The sequence below is a fragment of the Sarcophilus harrisii genome, chromosome 6 (genome assembly GCF_902635505.1).
Source record: "Sarcophilus harrisii chromosome 6, mSarHar1.11, whole genome shotgun sequence".
Taxonomy (NCBI): Eukaryota; Metazoa; Chordata; class Mammalia; order Dasyuromorphia; family Dasyuridae; genus Sarcophilus; species Sarcophilus harrisii.
The window spans coordinates 53,452,193-53,479,010 of NC_045431.1; the positions used below are offsets into that span (position 1 = coordinate 53,452,193).

The 26,818-nt window shown below is 33.6% G+C and overlaps 1 long non-coding RNA gene across 1 annotated transcript in view; it reads left to right on the top strand.

The window, feature by feature from the left end:
* Positions 1 to 26,818, top strand: part of LOC116419892 — an 82,246-nt gene that overhangs the window by 20,584 nt on the left and 34,844 nt on the right. The window contains exons 2-3 of the long non-coding RNA XR_004230221.1: positions 13,941 to 14,034; positions 22,901 to 22,985. This is a non-coding gene — a long non-coding RNA (uncharacterized LOC116419892). The remainder of the gene's footprint in view (positions 1 to 13,940; positions 14,035 to 22,900; positions 22,986 to 26,818) is intronic.

The following is a 26,818-nucleotide window of genomic DNA, read 5'->3' on the forward strand; positions in this document are numbered from 1 at the left end:
TATTGAAACAACCCAGAATTCCTGGTATATATTACACTTGGTCAAAGTGTATTATCTTATTGATAAATTATAATCTTTTTGCTAATATTTTATTTAGAATTTTGCATCAATATTCATTACAGATATTGGTCTGTAATTTTTTTTCTCTGTTTTGGCTCTTCCTGGTTAGGAATCAACACCATATTTGTGTCATAGAAGGAATTTTGGCAGGGTTCCTTCTTTGTCTATTTTTCTAAGTAGTTTACATAGTACTGAAGTGAATGGTTATTATAAATGTTTGATAATATTCAATTGCAAATTCATCTGGAGCATGGGGTGTTTCTTAGGGAGTTCATTGATGACTTTCAATTTCTTTTCTTTTCTTTTTTAAAATGGCATTATTTTGGTAATTTGTTTTTTCTTCTCTTGATCTGGGCAATTAACATTTTTCTAAATACTCATCCATTTAAATCAGAATGGCATTTTGTTGTTACACAGTTAGGCAAAATAGCTCCTAATTCTTGCTTTCATTTCTTCTTCTTTGTTGGTAAGCTCATCCTTTTCATGCTCGCAACCTGTGGTTTTTTTTTTTTTTTTTTCCTTTCCTTTTCTAATCCACTTAACCAAAAATTTACTTGTTTGGTTGTTTTATTCATAAAAACAAACTCTTAGTTTTGTTTATTAGTTCAATAATTTTCTTACTTTTTTAAATCTTTCTTTTGAATTTTAGAATTTCTAATTTGATATTTAGTTTTGATTTTTAAAATTTTTCCTAGCTTTTTAAATTGCATATCCAATTTATTGGTCTCCTTTTTCTACATTTTATTCATTTTTTTACTTTTCATGATGTCATTTAGTTTTTAAATTTGTTTTTTATTTAATATTTTTCCCAAGTTACATTTAAAACATTTGTTTCTTAATCTTTTGAGTTCCAGGTTCTCTTCCTTATCCCCACTCCCAATTAAGAAACAACATATGAAGTTATGCAAAACATTTCCATAAAAGTCAGGTTGTGAAAGAAAATATAGATTTCCTAGACTAAAGGGAAAAAAAAATAAAACGCTCAAGAAAAATAAATTTAAGAGAGAGAAGGAAGGAAGGAAGTAAAGGAGAGTATGCTTCAATCTGTATTCAGAGCCAATCGGTTCCTTATCTGGGTATCAATAGAATTTTTCATCAGAAGTCTTTCAGAATAGTTGTGGATCATTGTAATGCTGAGAAAAGCAAAGTCATTTGGAGCTGGTCATCCAAGAACATTGCTATTATTTTGTGTATAGTACATTTCATTTTGCTTGAGTTCATGGAAGACTTTTCAGTTTTTTTCTTTTTTTTTTTTTCCTGACAGCACTCTGCTCATCATTTCCATTGGAACAATAATATTTCATCACAAACACATACAATAATTTATTCAGCCATTTCCCAATTAATGGGTATCCCATCAGTTTCCAAGTTTTTGCCTTGAGAAGAGAGCTGATATATTTTTTGTACATATGCACTTTCCTTTTTAAAAAAATCTCTTTTGGTATTCATGCCTAATAGTGATGTTGTTAGGTCAAAGGATATGCATGAATTTGTAGATCTCTGTGCACAGATCACACCTTTTGATCATTTATTAATTGGGGCATGGCTTTATATTTTTATAAATTTGACTAAGTTCCTTCTGTATTTGAAAAATGAGGCCTTATCAGTAAAACTTATTTCAAAATTCGTTTTACAATTACTATTGTTAACTGAATTTTTCCCATTTATTTTTTCTCTCTTTTCACTCTGTCCCTTGTCAAACGTATTTTGCTACTGACCATTCCTTCCCCCAATATGCTTTCTCTTTTATCTCCCTTCCCCCTTCCTGTATCTCATTCCCCTTCCATTTTCCTGTGGAATAAGATCAATTTCTATAACCTTTTTGAGTATGTACATTATTTCCTCTTTAAGCCAATTTTGATAAAATAAGGTTCATTCTCTCCCTGCAAGTGCCCTTCTCCCTCTCCAGTGTAAAAACTTTTTCTTGCATCTTTTTTTATCACAAATAATTTATATCATTTCACTTCTCCCTTTCCCTTTTTCCTAATACATTCATTTTTCACCCTTTGATTTCAACATCTTTTTAGATAGTATCCCTTCAAATTCAACTCACACTTGGGTCCTCTGTCTATATATATTCCTTCTAACTGCCATAATTCTAATGTGTTAGAAGTATCATTCTTCCCACGTAAGAATCTAAATAAATAAATCTTATTAAGTCCCTTATGATTTCATCTCCCTGATTACCTCCTTATGCTTCTCCAGAGTCCTGTATTTGAAAATCAAGTTTTCCATTTAGTACTAGTCTTTTTATCATGAATGCTTGGAATATTCTGTTTCATTGAATGATTACTTTTTCCTCGGAAAGATTATATTCAATTTTGCTGGGTAAGTTATTCTTGGTTGTAATCTTAGCTTCATTGCTCTCGGGACTGTCATTTTCCAAGCTCTCTGATCCATTAATGTAGAAGCTGCTAAATCTTGTGTTATCTTCACTGTGGATCCATTGTATTTGAATTGTTTCTTTCTGGATGCTTGCAATATTTTATCCTTGACCTGGTAATTGTAGAATTTGGATATAATATTTCTGAGAGTCTTCTTTTTGGTATCTTTTTCAAATGGTGATTAGTGGATTATTTAAATTTCAATTTTACCTTCTGGTTCTAGAACATGAAGACAGATTTCCTTAATAATTTCTTGAAAGATGATGTCTAGGCTCTTTTTTTTGATCATGACATTCAGTAGACCAATAGATAATTTTAAAAATTATCTCTCATGGGTCTGTTTTCCTGGTCAGTTGTTTTTTTCAATGAGATATTTCACTTTATTATTATTTTTAAATTTTCTTTTGGTTTTGATTTATTGGTTCTTGATTTCTCAAAAAGTCATTAGCTTCCATTGTTCAGTTCTAATTTAAAGACATTATTTTCCAAAGTGAGCTTTTGTACCTCCTTTTCTAAATGACCAATTTTGCTTTGTAAGGCATTCTTCTCTTCATCACTTTTTGTATTTCCTTTTGCAACTCTCAGTTCTTTTCCTAATTTTCCCTTTATCTCTCTTACTTGATTTTCAAAATCTTTTTTTATCCCAATTCTTATTTTTCTTGGAGGCTTTAGATGTAGGAGCTTCACTGTCCTATTTTCTTCTGAATGTGTGTTTTGAACTTCTTTGTCATCATGGTACCTTTCTATGGCCAGAAACTTTTTCTGTTATCTTGCTCTTTTTCCTAGCCTATGACTAAGCTTTTACCTCTTAAAATAGGGTTCTGTTTCCAGATGGAGGGGGTATTGACCTAAGCTGTTTTCAGAGATCCTTCTAGATACCTGACCACAAGCCCTCTTTTCTGTCGTGGAATTGTTGGGAGTGTCCCTGCCCCACTGTAGCTGTAAGATCTAGTGTGCTAAATCAGCAGAGCTCTGTCCAGCTGGCACTGGTGCTGGGACTGGAGTCAGGGACCGGCCTGTGACTGAACTGGGATTGTGGACTGGACTCTCACCCTATTGCTTCAGACCTTGTCTGCTGACCTTCTAAGACATCTTTGGTGTTTCTGGTGGGGAGAGGTCTAGAAACTGCCAACACTGATGTTGATTCAGAGGTCCCTAGCCCCTTTCCTACTTTACTGGCATTGGGCAAAGGCTAGGACCAGAGCTGGGCTGTCACTTCATGCACTGGGCCTGAATATTGGGCTCCCACGCTAATTCCACAGATTTTTCTATTGATCTAATTTGTTTTCTGCTGGAAAAAGTTCTACTCTGTCTTTTTTGGTGTTTTGATGTTCTAAAATTTGTTTAGTCTTTATTTAAAGGGATTTGGAGCAGTTTGGGCAAGAGGTGGGGTAAATTCCAGCCTTAACTCCACCATTCTGATTCTGCCTCCTCTGTTTTATTCATGTAATTATTTAGAGATATAAAAATTTCTCCAAGAACTGCTTTGGCTGCATCCCATAGATTTTGACATATTTTCTCACTATTGTCATTCTTTTGGATGAAATTATTGATTGTTTTTATGATTTGTTGTTTGACCCACTCATTCTTTAGAATTAGATTATTTAATTTCCAATTGGTTTTTAGTCTATCTTGTCCTGGTCCTTTATTGAATGTAATTTTTTATTCCATCATAATCTGGAAAGGATGAATTTACTATTTCTGTCTTTCTGCATTTGATTGTAAGGTTTTATACCCTAATACTGCCACTTCTTATGGCTGATCCCTGTAGCAACTTTTTAAAAAAAAATCTAAAAGACTAATCAGTGACTCTTGTTTGAAGTGATTAACATAACCAAATCTGTCAGGCTTTAGTCTAATTGGCTGAATATTGTGTGAAGCACAGCTTTTCAAATAAAGATTGTGAAAATTATACATTGTAAAATTATATAATGTAAAGAATATTGGATTTGAAATCAAGAATGCCTGGGTTTAAATCCTGTCTCTGATATTTACTTTGGGATCCTAGATAAGTCCCTTCTTCCTTTGTGTTTCAGACAACTCTCTAAGACTCATGAAATATAATCTGGTACAGGGGAAGAAGTAATATAGTGAGGCTCTTCTCTCCATGTCTATCCTTCTATTTCTTACAATCTACTGGCACTTTGCCTTCTACCAACAGAAGCATTAACAACAATAGAATGTAAGATCTTTAAAGGAAAAGATTGTTGCATTCTTGGATTTTTTTTTTCTTCTAACACTCAAAATAACATTTGGCACATACTACATATTTATTATATTTTTGCTGATTAATTGATTTAATACTATCTTTGTCATTCACTTTCTATGTGATATCAGGCAACTTCTTTAGCCTTTCTTGGTTTTAGATCTTCACCTGAAAATCTAGAGCATTGTATGAGATGGATTCTAGAGTCCCCTTTTACCCTATTATATGATTTTATGGTATTTTATGGGTGGTAATATAAATTAGTGGAGCATCTTCCACTTAAGAAGTTCTCCAATTTGAAGAAGTCACTGATATTTCATCTGATTGCATAATATCCCAAACTTCTTTTCATTCAGACTTTTGATTTTATTGTTATAGAGACCCAGTCAAGAAACTTCCTCTACCATTGGAAAGAAGGAACTCTTCAAGAGCTTAGAGTCACAGAGAGCTTCCTGTTTAAATGACTTGCCTATGGTCATACAAGCCCATATGTGTCAGGGAAGGGACTTAAGCCCTATCTTCCTGACTTAGAGGTCAGGGTTCTAATTTATACTATGATTAAAATTCAAAATAACTTGATATATTAGACTGTTCTCTCTGAAAACAAAAATGATGAGTTACATACATGAGTTTTGAAACCTAATAGAGAGGAAAACCCACAACAATTATGAAATTAACTTCAGATACTATAATGAGAAACTGAGGCAGGAGAGAGATTAAAGAGTTTTTAATATTTTATCAAGTGAAGAGCATAATTGACTGGACAGGACTCTCATCTCAAATTATCCAGTTAGACAGAGATTAGAGACCAATTCAATAGTTTATTAAATGGAGAGATATACTGAGACTAATGGATCCATGTTGGTCCCAGGGCTGGACGAGACTGTCATCTCAAAGAATCCAGTGATGTATGGGAGAATCCCAGCCCTTTAAATACCTTTTTCACAAACAAAGAAGAGGGGAAAAGAAGCAGGAAACTTTTTCACAGATCCATTTGGCTCTGTCAGGATGGGGGAGGAGGCTATAAATTCCTACTAAAAGCCAGAGTCAAGATGTCTGAATAAACAGAGGTAAATTCTTGAGAACCAAAGGAGTCAGGAAGTCTAAATTCCCCCCTTATCTTGCTTACATTGACAATTTACAACCTTAGAGCAAATGGTAATGGACCAGAGTGGGGTTTTTACAACTAAGAGGATTGAGGCAGAACAGTTAAGGAAACTGAGACGGAAACTAGTGCAGGGAAACTAGTACAGGGAAACTGAGTCAGGACAATTAAAGAGAACTGTGGCATAACAATACTTATCTGTCAGAATTGGGGGGAACTAGAGTTAGTTCTAGTAAAGGGGTGATCATGATAAATGATGTTTATTCCCTTCCTGAAGGTCTTTAAAAAAGGAATTAAAGGCTATCTGTCCTATGTTATTTTTATACGCTTCTATCTGAAGATGCTAAGTAACTAGAGGCTCTTCCTATGACTGTATAATTCTATAGAAAAATATATTCATTCATCTCTATCATATGCTGAATTCAAAGAAACTTGAGGCCCTAGGCAATTGCAGTTTCCAATTTATCTTCCAGTCAAGTGTTATTTGGACCTTGACTTTTGATTTTAAGTAGTTTTCTTCTTTGATCATCTCTAACTTTCTCCCCTCTCCCTGAAACTATACCTTCCTAACTTTGTTTTTTTGAAACTGCTGTCTTTAGGATTCTTCTTGCACTTTGGACAAATCCATCTTCTAAGTCAATAGACACCAGAATAGATCTGATATTTTGATATCTATCAGGTTCCATCTGTATGCCAGATGCATGAAGCCATGTGGTGCTGCTCATAGATTTCATCAAATAAAGATATATCAAAAGACTAGGTATAGGGCAATTTTTTTCTGTTTATACATGTCATCATCTATTCATATTCACTATCCCTTTAAAAATTCCTTTGCTTTTTTTAATTCCTAAGAAAAATGTTATTTCTGTGAGATGTGGGGATAACTATGGAACAATGGAGCAACATATTTTAGTTTTTTTTCCACTGCTTGCTTCTGTCTTCCAAGACTATAAACTAGAATATTGAAGATATTTTTAAAGAATATAGCAGGATATTCTAAAATTATGCAGGCATAAACACAAAAGCAAATATGGAAATAGAAAATGTTGCCAGATTCTGGACACATTGTGAATGAAAAGTTATCCTCTAAGCTCAAATGATTTGTCATTTTTCATTATTCCCTAAAACAAGAAAGTTTTCATATACTCTGAGAAAAATCACACAAGTCCTGACTCCAATACAGAGACTTATTCATAGTGAGCCAATAAAATAAAAATCATTTTTAAATGGCATTTTAAAGTTAGCAAAGTAATTTACCTACATTATCACATCCTCTGTCTCATGACAACTCTGTAAAATAAGTGTTATGAGGTAGTACGCCCATTTTGCTGGCAAAGAAAAGAAAGTATACTGTCACAATCTTTTCAAATAAATCTGATTTATTCCAGAAGGTAGTGTGAAGGTACATTTTCTTATAAGTTACCACACTACCAATAAGGATTTCAAACAAACTGAAGACACATATGACTAAGTAACATGGTTGACAAAAATGTAGAAGACAAGCTACTAAAATTGGTGTAAGGAAATTCTTATTCATATTCCTTGTCTGTTACATACTAGCTTTGTGACCAAGGCCAAATCTTGTCACCATTGACAAATCACTTAGATTAGAAAAGAGATTGCCAAAAATCCCTTTTATGTCATATGCTTTATTTCATCTGCCACTGCTCCTTTTGAGAGTTTTCATTTTTTAAAGCTTTTCTCTTTCTTTTTATGATGAGAAACATGGTCTTTCATATAATTCATTACTTGCATCTAATTCTAATCTTTCTACTTCTACTTCCATCATCATTAATTGAGTTCCTCATGTCTTTATTCCAAATCTGTTGTCAATGACTCACCACCAATAAACTGTTCCAATCTTTCTTGTAGATTCTTGTCATACTAATCTTTTTAAAACTTTATGTTGATGATGTAATTTGCCTTCTCAAATCCCTTCAAGAATGAAGATCCTCAGGCTGGGAGTCAACATTATTTGAATTTGTTAGCTTTATGTCTCCTAAATTTTGTGGCCTTAGTGTTTCCTCAATCTCTATTGTGTCTCATACTTCGCTGTATACTCCCTTCTTATGCTCTTAAACCTAATTAGAATCCTTCCCTCTTCTCTCTGATTATTGAAAGTACTTTAAGACCCAGTTAGAATCCTACATATCCTATAATTAAGATGACCAACTCAATTTGAAATGTTCTCTTTCCTTATAACAAGACATCTTGCTTGAACTATTATGGAACTCTATAATAATTCTACTTGATATTTGTATGTCATGGAACAGCCCCCTAATATATGAGAATCACCAGAAAAACTAGCTCAGATTAAAAATATTCAATGGGTTTCAATCTGCACAAAACTATAGCTTATGAAATCACATCAAGTTTAGTTTTACTAATCAGAGAACACGCCAGTTTGAAATAATTTTTGATTATTTTGATAATTTGATAGAATTTGGAAGAATTCTTTTGATTTGATTTGATAGAATTTCGTAGAATAGTATGGTCAAAAAGTGATCATTTTTAAATGCCTGAGGTATACCTCTCTATAGGTTATATTACCAATGGGAATGTCAGAAACCTGAGAACACAAATGATCAAGGCAAGGGAATTACACACATGCCAGGTGACTTTTTGGATAGGGCAAAAAAGTGGAAGAAATATATGATAGGGAAACATGAAAAGGACAACTCATATATTTATCATTATAATATCTCTTTACATTATTAATAATATTTTTGGTACTTGACAGCTATTATACCCCTGCTGTCCTCCAGGTGTATTGACAAAACTGAATGTGTCATTTCTCACTCATCTCTTAGTCTTTTCTCTTCTACTATCTTTGTGCTTCTTCTCTTCAGGAATATCCACTGGATTTTTGGCTTTCACTCACAAATTTAAAACTTATTCCTGATAATAGCAGGCTCTTTAATCCCTAGCTGAGTCACCAAAAGTAATCAAAATCCACTGTGGATTAGTCCTTAAGTGTTCCAGGATGGTAGTTTTGAATTTCTAATGCTCCCTGATCTCTCTTATATGATCTTTGTTTATTTTGTATGGATGATATTTTGAGATTCAAAATTCGAGTTTCTCCTACAGAATGATAGTCATTTATTGGTTAAGTCTCAGAACAAGACTCATTTTAGCCACTAGGCTATCTGACAGGAAGTGGAAAGGGGGAGAAAAATTTAATACTCAGTTTCAAACTGATAGTTTTTATAAGCCATGACAGACAGAAATAGTGAAAAGATCTATGGTTTCATCAGTGTGGAAAAGTACCTTCACCAAAGCAACTTGTCTCTATGACAGATTAGGAAAGTCTGAGAGCTGACTTGGCCAAGGTCATAGAACTAGTAATGTCACAACTGAGATCTGAACCCAGATCTCTGAAGTCAAACACTCAGGTCCAGGAGAATGGGAACCGGCTACATTGTGTGATTTGGGTTTTGGAACCAAACTACTGAGGGCACGAGTGGGAGGAAATAACAACATCATGATTATATGGGAGCCTGTCTTTACCTTGGAAGTGAGAGAGCATGAAAACTTGCAAGGAATCTGAGCTCCCACTCATTTCCCCTGAGATGTGGGCTGTAGTTAAATCTCTGTCTGTCTCTCTCTCTCTTTCTTCTTCTAACTTTTTCTTGTCTCTGTCTCTCTATTTCTCTCTGTTCCTCTCCCTCCTTCTCTCTCTGTGTCTCTGCTTGTCTCTGTCTCTCTGTCTCTCTCTCTCTCTCTCTCTCTCTCTCTCTCTCTCTCTCTCTGTTTCTCTCTGTCTCTCTCCCTCCTTCTCTCCCTGTCTCTGTCTCTCTGTCTCTCTCCCTCCTTCCCTCTCTGTCTCTGTCTGTCTCTGTTTCTCTCTCTCTCTCTTTGTCTCTCTGTCTTCCCACCCCCTTCCTGTCATTTATGAGCTATACTTTCCCATCCTGTCTGCAGACAGTTAAGGCCAAAGGAGATCCTAAAAGGAGAGTTCTCAGGTTCTCAGTGGATGTAAAAGTACCAGCCTTAGACACTGGACATATGAATGATTACAGACCTTTCCTCACTGAACATGGCAACACTGCATGATCTTCTGGTTCATTTATTCATTCAGTTCAATAAACATTTATGAAGGGAAAGGAAGCTTAGCCTAGTGAACAGAGTTAACTTCAGGAACACAAGTGTGAGGGCAACATGGCACACAATGTCTGTGTTATCTTGGGTGAGATTTAACACTCAGTTCTCCTGAACAATACTCTAAATTGCAGGATATTGATCTTTATTAGTAAAATAAATTTCCTATATTGGTGTAATTAAATGTCTAGACCAAATGAAATTTTAGCATATTATGTGCATAAAACCTTAGAGTGGACTATAAAACAAAAAAAAACAACAACCAAAAACTTACCACCACCAGCAACAACAGCAGCAGCAACAACAAAAAACAAAGTTTAAGTGATTGTGTTAGGAATGAAAGCAGAAACAAAAAATAGTCCTTGTTCTCAAGAAGCTTAAATTTTACTGCTTCCTCACTAATTAAGAAGTTGAGAAGAGCTCTGCTTTACCAAAATTTTAGTTAGGAAGGGTATCATAAGCACTTTCTTCCTAGAAGGAAAAGTCGATTAGCAATGATAGTTTGAAAATACATCATTATTTCTTATTGGATCAGCAAGTGTCTAAAAATAATGGTGTAGTTCTCTCTTTCAGCTCAGCATTTCTAAGCACTCTATATTCATGTGTTTAAATATGTGCTTTTCTATCAAGTTTTCTGAAAAACTTCAAAAACTGTTGACTTAGTCAAAGAAACAGCACAGGAATTATGGTAGAAAATAACACTCCAAAGGGCATAGAGATCAAGAAGATTATATTTGCTATAATTTTAAGATGGCTTGAATTATTATTATTATTAATATTATTATTATAAAACCCCCAAGTACATTTAACAAAATGAAGAATCATGTTCACAATAGTAAGCAGGCTATGTGACAGGGAGAATGAGCTAGTTTGCAGGTAGACTGAATACTGGCTGAAGACTATAAAAGATTGGAAAGTGATAAATTAGACAACAATCAGGGAAGGATAACCAGGATGGTTAAGAGCCTTGAGTGCATAGTATATGAAAATCAATTGCACATGCTGCCAATGATTAGGTTGAAGAAATAAAATGTGAATAAGAATCAGATAGCTGTCTCCAATGATCTAAAAAAAAAAATTATCTTATGGAAAGGGAATTAGATGTGATCTACGCTATTAAAATGTCATAAAAAGGTATATCTATATATTCTATATATCATTAAAATTTTTCTATTTCTACATCTAATTCCTTTTCCATATGATATAATTTTTTGTTGTTGTTGTTGTTGCAGTGGTTGGAATTAATAAGGAGTCAAAATTAGTCTGATAGTAAGAAAATTTCCCTAACAATCACAGTTGCTCAAAAATGAAATGGACTGCCCCAGGAGATATTCTTCTTCACAGGCTTTCTTCCAAAAGGGACTGGATGACCAACTATTGAATATACTGCTTAAGGAATTAAAAGGTCCCTTCAAAAACAGATTTCATTCTGTGAAGAAATGGTTCTCCTTCTAGCTATAACAGCCTCCTTTTTGATAAACAAAGATACTTTTGCTTACCAGTCATCTTCCTGTTCTTTTGCTCTTCCCTCCAACCAAGTTTCTAGATTCTAATTATTTCTGTGAAAATTGTATGCATTTAAATTATCTAGTGGATACATTAGGATGAGAAACTTTTCTTTGTTACCTAGTCTGTACTTGTTATAAACATGACAAACCCCTATTATTCCATCGAAAAAGTCATAATTTAAATTACTCTTCACACATTGTAATGCTGTTCTGCATTGTTCCTAATGAAGGTCGGGCCTATGAGATAATGTTCTATTATTGGCTGGAAGTGAGTGGCTTTTGTATTCTTGCTGCATTTGACAAGTGTACAACATAAGAAGAAGCAAGTCATTTACATAAAAAATGACTTGCGATAAGTAAAACTGAGCATGTCCATAGCCATATATAGAAATGTGTTGGTGGATTGATAACACCACTCTGGGGCCTTTTAAAAAGATGCATATATGCTCTTGAGTTCTAATGACTAAGAATAACAAAAAAATTCTCCAGATGGCAGGGATTTGCCCAATTGTGCCCTCTCTACTCCTTAATAGTTACCTAATTTTTTGCTTCTACAAGAACCATAGCTCTACTTTTGACACCTAATAGCAGAGACAGAATATTAACTGCAGCTTGGCACAGTGAAGCCTTTATCCTGGCTGAAATAAAATGTTCATAAGCTATTTACAGAGTTCTGAAAAAAAAATTCTCCTTGTGTTTGATTTAAGAACCATTACATTCATTATGGATAAAGACTAATTATTTGAGAAACTGGAGTGACATAACCAGGTGGCGTAAGGCATGGGATACTGGACTTGGAGATGGGCAAAACTCAGTTCAAACCCTGCCTTTAATATTTATTAGCTGTTACCTTAGTAAAGTCACATAAATTGCCTGTCCCTCAGCTGTTCTTTTCCGATCTAAGTCTATGAACTAATGATTTCTATTAATTATTTGGTTGATTGAAAGATTTTGAATCGAAGGTTTGGAATTTGAAAATGTAACTTCACAAGAGAAATATAATGGGAAGTTGACAGTCAGTTGTCCTATGGACTCCATCAAACTCAGAGGAACCAAAGTGTGTAGTACATGAGAAACTATGAATTAGGTATAATAAAATCTGCCTTACAGAAGTCCAATTTGATCTTTTGAAAAATGAGAATCACATTGTAGGGCTTTAAGGAAAAAAATGATACCGAACAAATATTATTATTATGAGAGTACATAAAACATTAGCGGCTGACTCAAACCTCAGTCTCTTAATCTAGAAGATAAAGTTTACATAGGTTATTTATTTTATGGGGCTGTTGCTAGGGAACAATTTTGGTGCTTCATAATTTGAGTGATCAATACACTAAGTGATATACAGTCATTTTTTTTTCTTTAACAATACAACCAATCTGAATAATTTCATAAGCTTTTGCCTTTCTTTTCAAAGTGTGAATTTAACAACAATCAGTAAACTTGAATATTTCAAGATACAAAATCAGAGACTTAGATAAGAAATTAATTCTCATAACATTCAATCTACTTATTTTAAGAAATATATATTTACATAATTTAACAAGGTATTTACAAAACTGCCCCATATTTTTGTTTCTCTTTATGCTCTGGTGTGTGTGTGTGTGTGTGTGTGTGTGTGTGTTCTGTGCCTTTAAAATTGTTAATATTGATGCTTTTTTGCAAATGTATCATTAATCTATCTGACAATTCCCACAATGAATTTTTCCTTCACTATTAATGGGAATTTCAAAGAAGAATAGCCAAAATGTTATAAAAATATATGAGTGAAAAAAAATGATGGTATCTTAAGGAAAGAGGAAGATTCTAATTAATGTGTAGTTTATGTGATCTTTTGTTATCTTTGAGATGTCAAGATAGATTGAGAAAAATCCTTCATCATTTTGGGTACATTACTAGTTGAGAACTGAAGCATAACAGGATGGGTAGGCACAAATGGGTTAAGATCTATATCTCTGAAGAGAACCCTGACACTGATATCACAGATGCATTTGAGTATTAATATTGGGTAAGTAGGGAGTACAGTCGATAGTGCATTGGACCTGGACTAAGGAATATCTGAGACCAAATTTGACCTCAGCTGTGTGCCCTGGCAAGTCTTTAAACTCTTTGACTGATTTCCTCAATTGTAATACAAATCGGAAGTGGATAAACAATAGCATCTGCCTTTCAGTATTTTTCTGAAACTCAAATGATATAATATATAGAAAACATTTAACATAGTCACTAACAATAATAAGTGCTATAAATGCAAGCCATTATTATTAGCTTTTAATGTCCAAACCTCTTCTTTCTCTCTTTTTCTTCATCTCAATGGAGTGTTTCTCATGTACATCCCCCATATTTGCTCTTCTACCCTCCATCTTGATTCAATTAAATTCATTCTGACAACCAGTTATCAAGCTTGCTGAACATTGAAAAGGAATGACATTAAGATCCTCCCTTGGACACATATAAGGTGTTACCATAGGTATATCATTTAATTAGTTGAAGAGATGTGGCAAATCTGTATTGATGGAGTGAAATCTTATATCAGGAGATTGCCACACCAAAAATGACTTTTCCTTTCCTCCTTCCAGCCTCCTATGAATACAAAACCTCCCAAGACAAAAACAACAAAGATGATGACAAATCACCACCAACAAAAACATTGGATGATCTGCCCATAAAAAGGTAGAAATGAACACAAAACAAAACAAAACAAAACTTTTCAGCTCAGATGTGTCCTTTCATGTTTTCTCATAGACCACCGAAGGAGAAGATGCTTTTATCTTTCCTTCCATTAGGTCCAATTGAAGTCAGTCTCAGCCCTTCTCTTACTTTCACAATGAGGTTTGAGTAAGCATCTGATAGGACAATTCCCTCTGTACATTTAAGAACAAATTTCTGTAAAGGTTCCTAAGTCAGACAAAGCTCTATAAAGAAATCCAGGGATATAGAATATCTTTGGGGACAATGTTCTTTGAAATCAACATTTTTTTATCTCAGCATATATTTGGTGATATGTATCCAGAAATTACTTAGAGTGTTTTGTAAATATTTGAGGCAGAGAAATATCATTTTCCATGGAGGTCTGAATCTGGAGAAATTCTTTGGGCAAATGATATCATTATAAAGCAAACAATGCCTTATTTTTAAAATTCCCATCAAAGTGACTCTCCTATAGCTTTTATAGCTCTATATAGGGCTTTTATTCCATAAATAATAATGGAACTGTGATTTCATCAATGTGGACACTTCCTATAATAGTGCAAATCACAATCCATCGTTTTGTGCTTATTGTGGATGATTCTTGACCATTTCCTCACCTAAATCCACAAAAAAAAAAAAGAAAAAAAAGATATATTTAACTCATTGACACCTCTCTCTTCTTCTCTTAGCAATTTCAGGATCCCATAAAATAGTCAGGCTGAAAAATCCCTCAATCTCAATATCTGACTTCATTTTCTGCTCATACATGTTCCTGTTACAGTATTCTATGTCAGTTCTTACATGTAAATCCTGTTTATAATATATCTTTTAGTATATTAGATAGAATGCTGAATATAGTCAGAAAATGGCTTCAAAGATATGTTCAATCCTTACTAACTATATGACTATAGGCAAATCATTTACCTTCACTGAATTTTTATTTGTACATGTAGAAAATGGGAATGATAATTCCTTTAGAATTATCTCTATCTCTATCTCACTTGTGAGATTCAAATGAGATACTGTAAAGTAAGTGGTTTATAAACTTTGGAATGCTACACAAATGTTGATTACTATTAATGACCTGAGAGTAACTATTATTAGCAGCATTGAAATAGGGAAAAGGGAGGTTACAAAGGAAAACAAAAATAAAGAGCATAATGGGGAGACAGGAAAGTGCCCATCCTACCTTTTGGGTGATTCTGGTGGGACTGATAGACAAAAATGAGGAAATAGTTACACAGAATTCACATCTTGGCAAAGGGTAAGTTCTTTGAAGTCTTTCTTTCAACATGGTAGCCTTTTTAATAAATTTTAAATTAAACTGAAAACAAACTTTTTCCCCCCTAGCCAAACGATAAAACTGAACAGAATGGCACCCAGAATTGTGGCAATTTATGTGTATAGGGATCAGCTGAACAGGTTTTTTTTTTTTTTAGTCTTAAAAAAAATAGTTGGAGTATAGCATGGTTATTTTCCTCAAGTATTTAAAAGATTATCCTGGGGAAAGTGATCACACTTAATACTTATGACATAAGGGCAGAACTTTGAGGGGTTGGTAGAAGGTACAAAGAAAGCAAATTGATGCTTGACATCCTCATGTTTAAAGCTGTCAAAAAGAAGACTCAACTCCCTCAGGAAGTAGGGAGCTATCTTGTCACTGATGGAATTTCAAGCAAAGGCTGAATATTTGGTGGTAGGGATTCTATTTAAAGTATGCATTGGCCTAGTTAACCACTAATGTCCTTTCCCTTCTGTTGGACAAATATGTTACAAATCCCCAAATGTAACAATTTCCCCCCCACTTCTCCTGTTGACTAACATTAATATTTTATGCATTCTTATGAGTTCTTCCAGAGAAGGATTTCATTATTTCCATTTTAAAGAAAGAGGAGATGGGTATTTAAATATAATCATTTGCTGGCACAATAAATACTATTTTTTTTTGTCTGCACCATAATTCAAAAGGTCTAGACAATAAATACCCAGATATAAATAAAAGATAATTTTAAGTGTTCACCTAACTTCTTTGGTACTAGGAAAGAAAAGGGAAGGAAGAGAAGCAAAGGATTAGAAAGGGAAGAAAAGAAGGAAGGAAGGAAGGAAGAATACAATGTGATTGTTTTTATATTAACACCTGCACTGAGATAGTTATTGGAAACTTTTGGTTCTAACTTCATCTTCAGTGACAGGTCTGGAGATAATAGTTTTGTTTAATTTTTTGATATAGATTCACAGAAACCATAATCTAACTCTGCACATATCCAACATATCCAGGTGTGGGATTCCAATAGGTAAAAGCCATTTGAAGTGAAAGACATAGCAAGTTGCAGGTAAAAGCCAGAACACAGTGTTGAGCAAATAACCTTTGCATGTGTGTGTCTGGAAACTTACTCAAATTGATCAGCACACAGTAGTGTGTGTCTGAGTATCTAAGCACCTGCCCAGGTCTTGTACCTGGATCCTGGGACTCAAGCCCATTATTCAAGGAAGATATCAAAACATTAACCAGCCCACACTAATGTATACATGATGCTCCAAGCGCCTTCTCCTTTTGTTTGATTTCTATATTTATAATGGGACTTCTTCAGGGGCTTTGCAGGGATACATTGAATACTCTGGCTGCCATCCCAGACTGCATGGCAGGGATCAGAAATCTGGTGAATCATCTGGTGCCCCCCAGACAGCCCCTCAGCAAGTAACCCATATGATTATTTAACATCTTATACAATCATAATGGAGTTCCCTGCTTCTTTATTCAGCATAATTAGCTTGATTCTTGATTAGGGGTGGTGGAAATCTTAGAATGCCCTTAGTTGGGGAATTCCACACTCTACAGCCAAAACCTATATTCAGTTTTTCATCCATTTGAAAACTATTCCATTGATAAAAATGCCCTCATTTTGATCCTCATCTAACCAAAGGTTTATCTATTTTTTTGCACAAAAGCAGAAATAGGGGTCCATTTTTGAAAAATTAATGCTTTTTTTAATGTCAAGTGAAACTTTATCCACCTTAAGTTTCTATCTCCATTATATTCCCAGAACCTAAGACAGTGACTTAAACATAATAGAGACTGATGGTTAATGTCTATATTTGTTTACTTCTCTTATTTCTTTGAATAGTATTTGTAGGGGGGGAGGAAATTACATATTTGTTTTCTAATGTCTACTTCAAAATTTTTTGTTTACAAAATATGTGTTTGAAAGTCTTTCTTAGAAACTATAGAATTAAATTTTGTAATCTGCCAGGAAGTAATATGCATGGGATAAATATGCCCAAAGGGTGGATAAAGGATAAAAAGAATACAGTGAATGTGCCAGTCAATTGTGGTTATTATTTCTCCCCCATACTAAAAAAATATACATAAAACATCTCACAATGTCAATTTATCAATTTATTTGTGTATTAGCAATAAAAGTTTCAATATTTTCTTTTTTACTCTTAGGGAGTTGTAACTACACACACACACACACACACACACACACACACTCAGAGGTAATGTTCCATAATGGTAGTAAGGCATTGCAAAGGCAAAAACTGGGTTTTTGAATGGCATAAAGCATTTCCAACTGGCTATGACAAATCAGAACTTTATCTCTGATGTCATAAATCTTCAAGAATTTAGAATATATTTCATGTTACATTGAAGCATTGTGGAAATGTAAAATAGAATTATTTAATCCTATTGTTCTAAACAGGATCTACTTGATATTAAATAGAAAATGAATCTGATTTCAATAACCATCTAAGCACAAACAAATAATTTCCAACAAAATTCAATCATCAATCTAATATAAATCTTGCTATCTTTAAGACATTCTTTTCTTCATTTTTTTTTTTTTTTTTTTGGTACATTCTTTACCATTTGACTTAGTCTTTTTTTTTTTTAAGGTGTTATTTGCTTCAGTAATTTTGTGTCTCCTTTACCAAGCTGTTGACTCACTTTTATGCTTTCCTTGGATCACTCTCATTTCTCTTTCCCATTTTCCTCTAATTCTCTTATTTGATTTTCAAAATTCTTTTTGAGCTCTTTCATGATCTGAGACCAATAAGTATTTTTCTTGGGAAGCTTTGGATGTAGTAGCTTTGACTTTGTTATCTTCTGAGTATGTGTTTTGATCTTCTTTGTCATCATAGTAACTTTCAATGGTCAGAATTTTTTTCTGTTTGCTCATTTTTCCAGTCTATTACTTGATTTTTTAATTTTTTGTTAAAGTAGAGCTCTGTTTCCAGGACGGAATGTTCACTGTTCCAGGTATTAAGGTTTTTATGCAGATGTTTTCAGAAATACTTCTAGGGTCCTATAATTTTTTAATTTTTCCAAGATGGAGAGGAGTAGTATTTCCTTCTCTTCTGTATTGTGATCTGGTCTATAAGTGTCAACAAGCATTCTTTCTGTCTTGGAACTATGAGGAGGGTCTGTGGCCATAAACATTGGTTTGCTCGTTCTCCTCCACCCCCACTTCAGCAGATAAACTAAAGGGAGAGATGATGGTGTTTTACCATTCCAGCCTTTTCAATTGAACAATTAGATTATCTCTAGTCAATATTACAATGTGATTGCAAAACCAAAACTAGTAATTTTAACAGTAGCCATGAATCATGAGAAAAGAGAAAGTTATATTGATTCAGTTTAGCATGATATAAACATCTTTACATTCATAATTCTGATGCTGTCAGATAAATATTTTTTCAAAATTTTCTTTGTTTTATGAACTATTCAGCAGTTCTCCCTTTTATCACACCAATGCACACAAAAGTAATAGTATTATTATAATAATAATTCATTATAGAATATTGAACATCAGTGCATCCTTCACAGTTGCCATCTTCGATGTATAAAAAAACTGTATTCTGAGTGAGGTGACAGTACCATCACTGCATCTCTGAGACTTACATCATTATAAACATGTGATTGTAAAGGCTCATGAGGTAATCGAACTCAAGAACTATCTTCATGGACTATTTCTTGGTTCACAGAAAATCTGTGGAGCAACATTCCAAAGAATCCTGGGAAACTACATCTAATTTATATCATTATTAAAGAACTTTATATAATAAATGATTCTATGTTCCTCAATTTCATGTCTATCTTGAGAACATAATATTATATCAAATGTAAAAAATAAACTTGTCTCTTGAGAAGGGGGTCTTTTTAATGGGCAGTATAGATAAATTTTGGAAAATTCAGAAGACTACAAAATATAATTTTCTGCCATTTTAATATATAGAATACATTTTAAGAGTTAAAGGAACGTAAAAAATGCATTTTTTCCCAAGTAGACCAAGTTTCTCAAAGTGTTTGTTGTTTTTTTTTAGTGATCAATAACTGCCTATAAAGTAGAAATATAAAATTTATTACCATAAAAGATTATAAAAACAGGAATGGGGAAAGGGATTATGGAATTAGGGACTGGAGGAACAACGAAGGCCATTTAATTCTAATTTCCTGAGGCCATGTCTTCCAGATATCAAAGCCATTCATCTGCTAATGCCTTGTTTTCAAAGTTCCTTTAGCTCCTAGGCCCACTCTGCTTTTAAATATCCAGCTATCCCTCTGACTTTTAACTTCTGGAATATCCTCCTTTTCCCCAATCCAAGCACAACCTTCCTAGAGTCTTTATCTAATTCTAATATAATGTGTTTTATATGTCTGAGTGCATACATTCATACACACATATATCCTTCTGTACATATCAATTAATAGCGACTTTCCTTGTAATTTCCTTGGTATAAGAAACTACCAATCAAGAAAATTATTATCTTAGTGCAATCTTTGCACTAACTTTTAGAGAGTTACCCAGTTCACTGGGAGATTGAGTGACTTGACGAGGGATTTATATATCATAGGTGGGATTTGAACACAGATTTTTCTAGTTTTAAGGCTTTTTTTCTACCTGCTATACCATGCAATGTCATACACACATCCAGTAGTTATATAATTCCAAATGATACAAAAAGATTTTCATCTAATTCTTTTCACATTATAATAATGCAATAAACCATTGAAAATTGAGAAAAAATATATGCACTTAAAGTGTTTCTTCTATTCTAATCTCTGTGACTAATTCAGGTTAATGTTACTCTTTGTGAGCACGATGCTACTTTTCATTTGCATGCTTCACAGACAACCACTACACATAGGATATAATCTATAGTTCATGCTCTATCAAAGCTTACAAAAGAATATAGCATTTATCAGTCTTGAGTCTATCTTACTGCCATTCGCAACACTCATTTAGCTTCTGTGACCCTGTCTTATCCTTGGTTATTTAGATGTGACTTAGACCATATTTCATTTTTTTTTCCTACTGAACCTTTCTAGCAACTATTCTATTATTATTTGACATTAACATATGCACTTTTTGGGAGGATTCATATAAATACAGTTCCAACATACTCCACATTTATATATGGATATATTTTAGCTTCCAGATTTGAAATATGTAATTTCACATATAAATTTCAAAAGGGAGTCCCAGAATCACATTTGTCCAATTTCTTTTCTTGAGTATTTTGTTTCATTGCTTGCTCAGTGAAAGAATACCTTGACAATGAAATTACAGATATAATCTGTAAATCTTGATCAGGATTTAAGATGCCCAGGTGATTTATTTGTCAGTTCCAACTCAATGCATTTGCATGAATTCAACTTTTATAGTTAAATAAAATGCTTCTCTAGGTAATATGGGAGAAATGAGATCTTTATTATTCAATCACTTTACTTTGGGAAAATGAAAATAATGGTATGAGAATAATTTAACCATATGACAATTGAAGGCATATGAAGTAGAGTTTATTTATTTTATATAATTTTGCCCACTAATTATGTAATTCACTCATTGGCAGGAAGCCTAACTACTTGCTGAAAGGTATAGTATTTCTTTCAGGCCACAGAGCAGTATCCCAGAATCAAATGACACTCTATATCTTAAATGCTTTACAGAATTAATCTTTGCAGAATCACTATGTAAGGGTGAACTATTTATTATTATTATTATTGTTACTATACCAATGATTTCCTAAGGAGAACATTGAAATCTTAAAGGCTTACCAGTCAAATGTAAGCTTCTTGAGGTCAGGGACATGAGACACTTTTGACTTTGTAGCCCCAGGGCAAGCAGAGTAGCATACTATCTTGCATAGCTTCTTTAGAAGAATTAAATGTTTTAAATACTCTGAAGGTATCTTAGCTACTTACTATTAACATGCTTTATCTGTGAAGTTTCTCACCATTACCAGTAACCTATCACAAACTCATCTCCAATCCCTAATGAGTATTTATCTTTCTGCTTTTCCTATTTTTTATTTTATGATATCATTCTCCTGTGCATAAATATGTGTAGCTTTATTCTGCCCCACTCTGGCTTCCTTCCTTTCCTCTGAATTCCCCAATCCTCCCCTCTCAGGCAGTCACCAAAGCATCTCTATTTTTTTTTAATCATTCATCTCACATATCTGTTCTTTCCATTCTAGTCTTATTGCTATCCTACAATTCTAAGCTCTTATCAACCCAATTTTCAACTATAAAAAAATCCCTTTCACTGGTTTCTCTCTACTCAAATAAAATCACAGGAAAACAATATATTATTGTGAAAAGGGAAATTAATTTAGAATAAGAAGAACTAGATTAAAAACCCAATTCTAATATCTGGAACAAGTATTTGACTTCAAGTTAGCAATCTAATTTATCTATACATAAGAATTTTCATCTAAAAAGAGGAATATTAATAGTCATGCTAGGCACATGACAGCAATATGTTACAAGGAACATGTAAGAGAAATGATTAGGTGATTCACTAAAATTTGTCAGTGAGCCACATTTGCATTCTCTTTTCCCCAAAACTAATCACAGCTGTCTTAGGTAGGATTACATGGGAATTTTTTGTGTTTATGCACCAATTTCTAAGGAGAAATCTAAAACGAGCATTCCAGAGTACTGACTTTCCAAGCCCAAGAGATGACAATAAACATAACATTAATAATGTTTTTGCAAAAATACATGGTAAAAATAGGCCTCTGTTTATTCATAAGGCATGAAGTTTTTTCAAAGGCAATATTCATGAACTTCATGTTGAAAAAAGAAGTAGGAATTTTAAGTCCATTACCTATGTGATCATGGAGTCTAGCTTTCTATTTAAAGAAGAGAGATTTCCTCCAGAGTAGTGTCCACTCAATGAATTGCTTTGTGGTTAATATTCAATTTTGAAATTTCATGGTAGGGTCTTCTGGAGAAAAAATGTGGTTTTCTGAGCAGCATTGCTCCCTCTGGAAAGATTTCCATATAATTCCTGAACAATGCATTTCTTAGACAGCAAAGCCACAACTGTGGGGAGGGGAGAGGAAAAGATTCAGACTTTATCACCCTCCACTATTAGAGTGAATTATTCAGACAGGGTAGATTTTATGGGAAGAGACTGTTGAATAAGCATCCCCCAAAGAATGAGAAATATCTATCTGGAGGGTGATATCATGATTCTTAGGGGTCTGTTTAGGACTATCGTAAGGAGTATGTCATGAGAATATTAAAACATCACTCTAACCTCAACCACAAGTTCATTTTCCTTCTGAGGGAAAACTCAGGGGCTGTTTGAAAATCTGTGCTCTGAGAATGGTTTGTATTTTTTGCATTTTCTGTGGAGTGAAATAAATAAAACCTCTCCGAAACTCAATATTTCTTTATTACCTTGACTGATTATATATGTTTATATATTAGGGACCCCCACTATTTATATTTTGGGAGATGTAATGAAGAATTATACCAAAAGTATACTGTATTTTTTTCTTTAAGTAACTTCAGGAATGGGTAATAAACTAAAGAAATCAAACCATTTTTCTCTCCTAGCTATACCCCTGACTCTCCAGAATTCTCCATCTTATTCCAGCTGTCTTCTCATCTTTGAAGATATCTCTACCCCATCCTCTAATTGGTGAGTACTTTATAAGACCTCCATTCTGAGAAAGTACTTAGGTCATTCACTCCTTCATTCTTCATAAGATGGATAGCTTTTCTTCCATCGCTTTTTACATTTTTTATATTTTAATTTTTTTATATTTTATCTTACCTCAGTAGAATATAAGTGGGGCAAGGGCTTTCTTTTTCCTTGTATTTATTTGCCCAGAGCTTAAAACCATCTCTTGCATATAGTAAGTACTTTAAGAAAGTCGGTTGACTTGACTTGGGTCAGCTTCCTCTACCCCATCCAAGATTGGATTCAGTCAACATGACTCATATTTTTTAAGGTTGCTGATCTTTTGTTTTAAATATATTAGATAATATAAAGATTATATATGCATGTATATATGTATATACTTGTATGCATATATGTATATATATATACATATGTATGTATATGTATATGCATGTGTGTATATATATTTATTTTTTGTTTCAAATATATTACACACACACATATATATGTATATGTGTGTGTGTGTGTGTGTGTGTGTATCTATCTATCTATCTATCTATATGTAAATATTGCCAATTCATCCTGGATTTTTCTTCTGTTTGTCTAAGGCTGTCTCATCCTCCACCCACATTTTGAAAATCTGTTTCTTTTATCTGCTCACAATGAAGCATCACTTACTTTTTCAAAAAGCATAAATCATATAAAAACCTTTCTCCCCCTTTCTGTATTTCTCAGTCTTACGCCATACGCATAGGAAAAGACACCGCAAATGAAACCTGAAATGTCTCCCTCTTTCTGGCTATGGTATTTTTGAAGGGTAATAAACCCACCAGCTTTTCCGTCCCATAGGAGGGTGTTTTGATTTTATTGCAAGATGCTTCTCAAACCCATGGAGGCTGACATCTTTTCGGTTCTTAGTTAAGAGCGTCAGAATTAGCTAATTTTACCTTGAATGTTCTGTTTTGCTCCTTTCAAACACCATAAGTCAATCTCCATCATCAGTTTCTCTCTTCAGGCAGGTACTGTCTTCTCCTGTTTTCTCATCTTTCTATCTATTCTCATCTATTTTAGAAGTTTTGTAGCTTCTAATGGCTCCAGTCTTGGTCTCTCATTACCAAGGGACTCATCTCTAATTCAAGTGGAAAAAAAAAATCCAAACCTACAATTCAACCAAGTATCCCACAAATAAAAAACAATTTTGCCAAAGTCCCCAAGCAATTCTGTGACTCATATTTCCTCACTTTAAAATGGCCTTATGCAAATGAGCTGATGAATTATGACACAGTGCGGTCATCTCCATCTTCAGTCATTATTTGTCCACTTGAGCTGCTTTCAGATAAGCCCTCTCATAGATTTAGTCAAAAGGCAGTTTTCCTAACCTGCTACATTCCCCCGTTAGTTGTCCTATACCATTTGTATCAGCCACATGACTGATCACAATCTAAACTGTATAAAGTGTCATTTTTGCAGGTCTTTACTTTGAGATTTTTGCTATGTGACCATTACTGATAGTATTTTCCATAGAAACATTCACCAATATTTTTGATGTTGAATAAATTAGTTACTAATTATTATTTTGGTAGAATGCAAGACATCAAGTCAGAGACAAAATTTAATCACATGCTTCAGAGAAACAAAGTTTGAAAAAAATTTGTTTTGGTGGCAAACTTTATTAGGGAATTTATAGACATAAATACATATATGCATTTGTCTGTTCTAGTTCTCTTTCTTTGGTTTAGACAACAGAATAGAACAAATTATTCATAACCCTTTCACTAGATGAAGACTATTAATTACATGAATAGAAAAGTATTTCATTTTGGTGAAATATCACCTAGAAAATTCAATAATATTCTGTCCTGATGTGTCATTGTGAAGGTTATTATGGAATCTTGAAAGTTATACCAGCAGAGAACAAATTCTGGAAGATCCAACCAAATGGGAAAGGAAAACTTTGAGTATGGCTCCAGAAAGTGACTTGTGTCTCTCATCTGAGGACTGAGGAAGAATTATTAAAAGAATGTAATCACCAGATGATAAATGGCTTAAGTACAGCCATTGGGGGGAAAAAAAGCTACAGGTTTTTAAAAAATCCACAGCTATTTTAAAGCCACAGTAGAGACTGATACAGTGGGACATCTTTACTGGCAGAGAAAGTAGTCATATCAACAAAATCACCTTTTTCCTAAAATATTGAAATGATGAATAATCTGCCCCCAGACTTTTGATATATTTTAATACTAATAGATATCTTCTGAGTATAAAGCTAGGTCAAGCTTTATGATGAGATTGTAGGTACTTTAGTACTAGATCCCTGTATGCTAGATAAAGTAGCATGCTTAAAAATTAATTACAGAATTTGCCTACAATACATGTTTAAGAAATACAGAAAATAGGAACAGTCAGAGAACCTTCAACTTACCTAGAAATAAAACTTCTAGAAAATCTCACTAATAGAATCATAGATAAAAAGCAACAACAACAAAGACACAAAGAAAAAAAATAGTGTGCCAAAGGTTTGGAGAGCAGAGACTTGGATGTTGACACACTAATAGCAGTGATAAGTAATAGCATAATTTCAAAAAAGTTTACCCTAGAAGTTCAATAAACAATGGAAATTATTTAAGATAGAAACAATGGGGGAAACAGAAACCTGGGCCATTCAGACTAAGGTCAAATAGCATATTTCATAGTAATAAAGAACTAGACAAATTTGAGAACAGCTTTCTGGGCTATCTCAGTGGCTGTTTTCTCATTAGAAAAAATGAGGCAGATAGTCCCAGCTGCCTTTAAGTTCCCTTCCAGAATTACCTCTATGATTCTATGAATTTAAGGCACTCTTTTTTCCTTTATTTGTTTGTTTTACATGTTGTTATTACCTATTAGTATAATTCTAATTAGATCATAATTACCATTAAATATCATCTTATATTTTTATCATCAGTATGTTTTAAATTAATTCAAAATTATTTCATAGTCTCTATTCATATTATGATTTTCTTGAAGATGACCACAATTAGATTATATAGATGATATCTATAATGCACCCATGACATATCAGTGGAGTGAGACTATGAGAAATCTGATATGTCTACTTGCTTCTGAATTATCCTTTCAGCATGTTGCACATGACTAATTCACTTAGCACTGCTGCTCCACTCTCAGACCCATCATTGTAAATCGATTGAAGCAGTCCTCAAAACCTCTGAAAGTAAAGAAGGAATATTTTATACTAGTCTTGCTTCCACATGTCATATTGAAAAGAAATCATTGATAAGGAATGGTTCACCCTAATTATCCACAAAATTTCTACAATCTCTTCCCTTTTTACTCCAAACTAATTTTACTATTTGAATAATTGAAGAAAATATATTCAACAACCCCAAGCTATAAAGAAACATATATTATCTTTGGGTTTATTTTGCAATTTACAAACCTGACATGTATATTTTGCTCCATAGAAGGGTTTTATATTATAAGTCACTCTCTTTCAAACTTGCCCACCTGTTGAGGTTGTTCCCAATACCTGTTGAGGGTGTCATCGATTTTTCTGGATGCAAAGATTTGAAAAATTGATGTTATCCTCAGTTCCTCACTTTCACTCATCCCACATATCCATTCACTTGCACAATTTTGTTTCTACCTGCATATTTTCTCTCTTCTTATCTCACATAGCTTTCAACTTATCCCAGTTTGCCCCTCATCTCTCCCTGGACTATTACACTAGCATCAGTTTATTCACCAACCTCAAACTTCTCCCCACTTAAATTTATCTTTCAAACAATGTCAAAAGTGATTTTCCAAAATTTAATCATGTCACTTCCTTTCTCAAAGCCAAATAGGTAAAAACA